This window comes from Gastrolobium bilobum, unplaced genomic scaffold (genome assembly GCF_033153095.1).
Source record: "Gastrolobium bilobum isolate Gb01-03AN ecotype WA unplaced genomic scaffold, APGP_CSIRO_Gbil_v1 utg3803, whole genome shotgun sequence".
NCBI lineage: Eukaryota > Viridiplantae > Streptophyta > Magnoliopsida > Fabales > Fabaceae > Gastrolobium > Gastrolobium bilobum.
In genome coordinates this window covers 31,158-38,159 of record NW_026898937.1, presented here as the reverse complement: position 1 = coordinate 38,159, position 7,002 = coordinate 31,158, and the positions used below count along the sequence as shown (strand labels likewise).

At 33.6% G+C, this 7,002-nt stretch overlaps 1 pseudogene; it reads left to right on the top strand.

The window, feature by feature from the left end:
* The first annotated feature begins 2,071 nt into the window (after positions 1-2,071).
* On the top strand, positions 2,072-5,943 carry LOC133285636 (TMV resistance protein N-like; annotated as a pseudogene).
* The last annotated feature ends 1,059 nt before the right edge of the window (positions 5,944-7,002 follow it).

Sequence of the window (7,002 nt, the reverse complement as noted above, 5' to 3'; positions counted from 1 at the left end):
GTCATTATAATTTTGTAATCTTATAACCCAAAACGACGTCGTTTTGAGCTCACTGGAGATAACTTTATTCCGGTGACTGGAGAAATACTTTTTCTTATTTTTTTAAATTCTTTAACATTTTGTTATTTTTAAAAAAAGAAACTTCGTAAGAAGTGAACTCCGAGTGCTTTTTTTTTTTGGTGAAGGAAAGGCTTAACAGCCCAAAAAACAACTAAACAATATAAACGTCCCTAATGCTAGTAACAGCACAAATATCAGCAAAAAATAAATAGCTAAGCCCAGGAGGAACATGACTAAACTCCTTATAAATAGAGTTCTAGCTAGGGCAAATTAAATGGTTGGCAAGCCAATCAGCACATTGATTTCTTTCACGGTGAATGTGTTGAGCCTTGAGATCCCAATCTTTATTCATCCAAGTCCGAGTGTTGTTTGGTTTACCAAAGACAAATTTTTTTTTCTTTATTCAATTTCCAAACATTCTTTGTTTATTTGAGGGATTAAGATATTAGTAGCACAAACTACAAACTACCGTAAAAGAAATAATGAAAAAATATTAGTACAAGTTTGTAATATTTTTTTGGGTAAAGGATTATCTCCATTGAGCTCGACGTCGTTTTGGAGTGAAAATCAATGTGTTTTTGTAATTATAATATATTGTAGGGTTATATTAGTCTTTGTCATTATAATTTTGTAATCTTATAACCCAAAACGACGTCGTTTTGAGCTCACTGGAGATAACTTTATTCCGGTGACTGGAGAAATACTTTTTCCTATTTTTTTAAATTCTTTAACATTTTGTTATTTTTAAAAAAAGAAACTTCGTAAGAAGTGAACTCCGAGTGCTTTTTTTTTTTGGTGAAGGAAAGGCTTAACAGCCCAAAAAACAACTAAACAATATAAACGTCCCTAATGCTAGTAACAGCACAAATATCAGCAAAAAATAAATAGCTAAGCCCAGGAGGAACATGACTAAACTCCTTATAAATAGAGTTCTAGCTAGGGCAAATTAAATGGTTGGCAAGCCAATTAGCACATTGATTTCTTTCACGGTGAATGTGTTGAGCCTTGAGATCCCAATCTTTATTCATCCAAGTCCGAGTGCTGTTTGGTTTACCAAAGACAAATTTTTTTTTCTTTATTCAATTTCCAAACATTCTTTGTTTATTTGAGGGATTAAGATATTAGTAGCACAAACTACAAACTACCGAAAAAAAAATAATGAAAAAATATTAGTACTAATATTTTTTTATATTCTTTAACATTTTGTTTTATTTTTTTTAAAAGAAACTTCGAAAGAAGCCAAAGAAGTGAACTCCGAGTGCTGTTTTGTTTACCAAAGACAAAATTTTGTTTCTTTATTCAATTTCCAAACATTCTTTGTTTATTTGAGGATTAAGATATTAGTAGCACAAACTACAAACTATCGAAAAAATACAAAATAATGAAAAAATATTAGTACAAGTTTGTAATATTTTTTTATATTCTTTAACATTTTGTTTTGTTATTTTTAAAAAAAAAAAAGAAACTTCGAAAGAAGCCAAAGAAATGAACTCCGAGTGCTGTTTTGTTTACCAAAGACAAAATTTTGTTTCTTTATTCAATTTCCAAACATTCTTTGTTTATTTGAGGGATTAAGATTTGAGTTATGTTTATCTCATTTTACATGAAATAAACAATTTTCCTACACACACAAAAATGGTTGGGTCCCATCACTCTTTTCTCTCTCTCCTCTTATCTATGGGTCCCACTTATCATTCTATTTCTACAACATGAGGTAAATTTTTTCCTACAACATTAAAAAAATATTTCCCTTAATATTTTAGTAGCACAAACTACAAACTACGAAAAAATATAAAATAATGAAAAAATATTAGTACAAGTTTGTAATATTTTTTTTATATTTTTTAACATTTTGTTTTAAAAAAAAAAAAGAAACTCCGAAAAAGGCAAAGAAGTGAACTTCGCGTGCTGCTTTGTTTACAAAAGACCAATTTTTTTTTTTTTTTTATATTCAATTTACTTAACCAAACTGTGTTTGCAAACTTCTGTAGTTTGAGAATAGTAAGCAATCATGGCAAGGCAAGAATCATTGTCGTCCTCTTCCTTTACCTACGGATGGAAATACGATGTTTTTCTGAGCTTCAGAGGCAAAGATACTCGTCACGGTTTCACTGGCTATCTCTACAAAGCTCTTCGTGACAGGGGAATTCACACCTTCATTGATGATGAGGAACTTCAAAGAGGAGATGAAATCACACCATCACTTCTCATGGCAATTGAAGAATCAAGGATTGCCATCGCTGTGTTCTCTAAGAACTATGCTTCTTCTTCATTTTGCTTAGAGGAACTTGTCCATATCCTTCACTGCATCAAGGAAAAGGGTCGGTTGGTTTTGCCAGTTTTCTATGACATTGACCCTTTTCACGTGCGACGTCAGAGAGGTAGCTTTGAAGAAGCACTCGCTACTCATGAACAGAGGTTTAAGGATGACATAGAGAAGGTGCAAAAATGGAGGAAGGCTCTGCGTCAAGCAGCTGACTTGTCTGGCTTTCATTTCAAACTTGGGTACTCTTTTATTTTCGTACATTATGTTTCTGTAATTTTCATTTGTCTTATGATTTGGTTTTAATGTTAATATGAATCATTTAGTATGACTTCACTCAATAATTGGGCAGGAATGAGAATGAATATGAGTTTATTGAGAAGATTGTTAAAGTGGTCTCCAACAAGATTAATCGCACTCCTTTACATGTTGCTGATTATCCAGTTGGATTGGAGTCTCAAGTGCCCAAAGTAATATCGCTTCTCAATTTCGGATCTGATGGAGTTCACATGATAGGGATCCATGGAATTGGTGGCATAGGGAAGACAACACTTGCTCGAGCAATTTATAATTTGATTGCCGAATCATTTGAAACTTTATGTTTTCTTGATAATGTAAGAGAAAATTCAATTAAATATGGATTAGAACATATCCAAGAGACACTTATTTCTAAAGTATTCGGAGAGAAGGATATTCGATTAGCAAGTGTCAAAGAAGGAATCTCAATAATAAAGCATAGGCTCCACGGAAAGAAAGTTCTTTTGGTTCTTGATGATGTTGACAAACTGGAGTAGTTGCGGGCAACTGTTGGAGGGCTTGATTGGTTTGGTTGTGGCAGCAAAATCATCATTACAACTAGGGACAAGCATTTGCTAACAAGCCATAGGGTTGAGAAAACTTATGAGGTAGATGTGTTGAATAATAAAGAAGCTCTTGAATTACTTTGTTGGAATGCTTTTAAAACTGACAAAGTTGATTCGAGTTATGTGGACATTTTAAGCCGTGCAATAACTTTTTCTTCTGGCCTTCCACTGGCATTGGAGGTAATAGGTTCCTGCTTGTTTGGGAAAAGGTTAGAAGAATGGGAATCTGCATTAGATCAGTATAAGAGAATTCCTAATAAAGAGATCCACAAGATACTTGAAGTAAGTTTTGATTCTTTGGAGGAGTATGAGCAGAAATTTTTTCTTGATATTGCTTGTTTCTTCAAAGGAAAGCATTTAGCATATGTCAAAAAATTACTTTATGCTCATCATGGTTTCTGCCCAGAATATGGTATTGGAGTGTTGATGGAAAAATCTCTCATAAAGATTGTGCATGGTCATGTAACATTGCATGACCTGATAGAGGATATGGGTAAAGAAATTGTTCGATAGGAAGCACCAGAAGAGCCAGGCAAACGTAGTAGATTATGGTTCCTCGATGATATAGTTCAAGTTTTAGAAGATAATACGGTAAGATTGATATAGATGGTTTAGTTTTCCAAATTTTACATTTATTTATCTCTTTTGATTATTATGTGCTAGACACCTAGGTCACTATATTTATACCTCTGTTTACAATCTTTTTTTGACAATGTTATTTCACTGTCTCTTGTTTTCCTTTTATGATACATAATATTCTCTAAAATTTTATCTTTTTTGTGTTCCTTTTATTTCTTTTGTTAACAGTTTTATTTCACTATCTGTTGTTCTTCATACATATATATGCACGTATTATGGTTGACCTGTGTTTTTGTGTTTAAAGGGAACTAGTAGTATTCAAATAATAATGCTCGATTTCTTCAAATTTGAAGAAGTAGTTGAATGGGATGGAAACGCCTTCAAGGAGATGAAAAACCTCAAAACACTTATTATTAGAAAAGATTGTTTTTCGGAAGGTCCAAAACATCTTCCAAATAGTTTGAGAGTATTGGAATGGTGGAGATATCCTGCACCATCTTTACCGTCTAATTTTCGTCCAAAGAAACTTGTGATATTGGAGTTACCCCAATGTCACTTAGTGTCAATTGATTTGTTCATGTCAAATAAGGTAAGTATAATATGTTCATTTCATAGGTCTTTTATATAATATATTCATATGTTATAATTCATTTGATTCCTGTTTTTTTTTTTTGCAGGAGTTTGTGAATATGAGAGTTTTGAATTTCGATGAATGTCAATGTATTACGGAGATACCTGATGTGTCTGGTGTTCCAAATTTAGAAGAATTATCATTTGGATATTGTAAGAATTTAATTAAAATTCACAAATCGGTTGGATTCCTGAATAAACTTAAAATCTTGTACGCTAATGGTTGCAAGAAGTTTAGGAGTTTTCCACCCATCAAGTTGACCTCTCTTGAAATACTCAAGCTTTCAAGTTGTCCTAGTCTCGAGAATTTTCCAGAAATATTAGGAAAGATGGAAAAAATAACATATCTTGATTTCAGTGACACTTCAATAAAAGAACTACCATTTTCAATTCAAAATCTCACTCGACTTCAAAAAATAGAGCTAATGCATTGTGAAGTTATTCAGTTACCATGGGGCATTTCGATGATGCGAGAACTTCATGAGTTGAGTTTTACAAAATGTGGGGGTCTGCTAATATCTAAACATGATGAAGGTGATGCACAAGTGGGCTCATTGGTGTTTGAGAACACCATTGGTATTGAATTTTGGGAATGCAATATGTCAGAGGAATTCATTCAAAAAGGTCTCCCTTTGTTTGTCAACGTGCATTTGTTACAACTAGCCAAGTGTAATCTCACGATTCTTCCTGCATACATCAAAGAATGTCTCCTTTTGAAAGATATTTATTTATATTGGTGCGAGAATTTTTGGGAAATAGGAGGGATTCCTCCCAACTTAGAAACATTCCGTGCAGAGAAGTGCACATCCTTGAAAGATTTAGACCTCACACTATTTCCTAAATGTTTGACGACACTTGTTTTGCTTCAGTGCGAGAATCTTCAAGAAATTAGAGGGATTTCACCCAACATAAGAACTTTGCGTGCAACAGAATGCCCATCCTTGACTTCTGAGTGTAGAAGCATGTTACTAAAAGAGGTTTTTGTTGTCTCATGTATTTAATTTGATATTTCATATTTTCATGTTAATTCATACTATGCAAGTGTTGCTAAATGTATGAATGAATTATGACTAACAGGAATTGCACGAGGAGGGTGGAGACAAGGAGTTTCTTTTGCCAGAAACAAGAATTCCAGAGTGGTTTGAGCATTGTATCAATGGACCGTCAATTTCTTTCTGGTTTCGTAACAAGGTCCCTGTGATATCTCTATGTTTTGCTATTCGACTCAATGAAAGGCATACCAGTTTTGAGCTCAATATTGAAGTCAATGGCATTTCAAAAGTTATAGGAGAGCGTTATTTTGTTTTTAACGTAGGGGATTATACAGTTCTTTATGATATAAAACAGGAAAAATTCTTACCTGATGCTGTTATTCTAGAAGAAAATAAATGGAATTATGTGGTGTGTACTATAGCAGAGAAAACAGTGTCTATCGAACAAATTGGAATCCATGTATTCGAACAAGGAAGGAGTATGGAGGACATTCAATTCACTGATCCACTATTGCTGGAAGAAGAGCATAGATTGGTGGATATTGAAGATTCTTAGAGACAATTTATGCGGGACCAAAATAATTTGGCTTCATTGCCGTTTTTGGAAACAATAGAATTGGTAAAGGGTAGAGGGTTGCTTTCATTGCTTCCACCTCCAGCATTGAATGATAATGTGAATTGGCATTCAAATTTAATGTTATCAAGGCTGAGAAGTAGCACTCCCAATTTTCAAGGTAAATACATTGGTTGCATTTCTTTCTTGGTATGCTTTCACTATTTTTTTCCTTCTCAACGAATACCAAAATTACAATTTAAACCAACAAGCGAGGTCAATTACAATGTCAATTCCACAAAAGTTTTCAGTCTCTTGACAGTAACTCTCCCCCGATTACCTAACTCAATTTGTTGTGTAGTGAAATTTATTCTTTGGGCCAATTCCATATGAAGACAACTGTAGTGTACTGAATATTGGTCAAATAAAAGCAAATTACTAAAATGAACATTAGATACTAACGGACTTACATATATTCAGCATACAAGGATAATTGGTCGAACTTAAAAATTGAACATCTCACCATCTGAATAAGTTTACCATTGCTAATGCTTCAGTTTTTACTAATTTATTATTTTTTTAATTGGCTATAACTACACCATTTTTCTGCTTGAATTAAAACTCATACTCTAAATTGTCATGCTTCAGGAGAATCTTCTTCTCAAGACCCAGGTTTTGCTTAGACGCAAAATATTCAGCCCCCAATTCCCCCTTCATCAAGCGGCAAAGTCAGTGGAGAAGATTTACAAGTAAAAACGTGGTGCACAGTTTTGCCAACCATAATTGCCGTGACTTTAAAAAATAAAATTGAGCTAAGTCAAGATGATGTGGAAACAGAAGCATTTTATGCTTCTCTTGAAGATGAGACCTATGTTCTTTCAGGTTTGCATGATAAATCTGCCACCACTGCTCCAAATGAAGAGGCCAGGGAGGAAGCATTGAAAATAGTATGATGCTTCAGTTTTTCTGCATACTGAGCAATATAGTATCTTGAAAACTAGGAATATGAGGATAAATGGGAACATTGATCTCAGAAGCTTGAGTTGCTGAGAGCTGATAAAT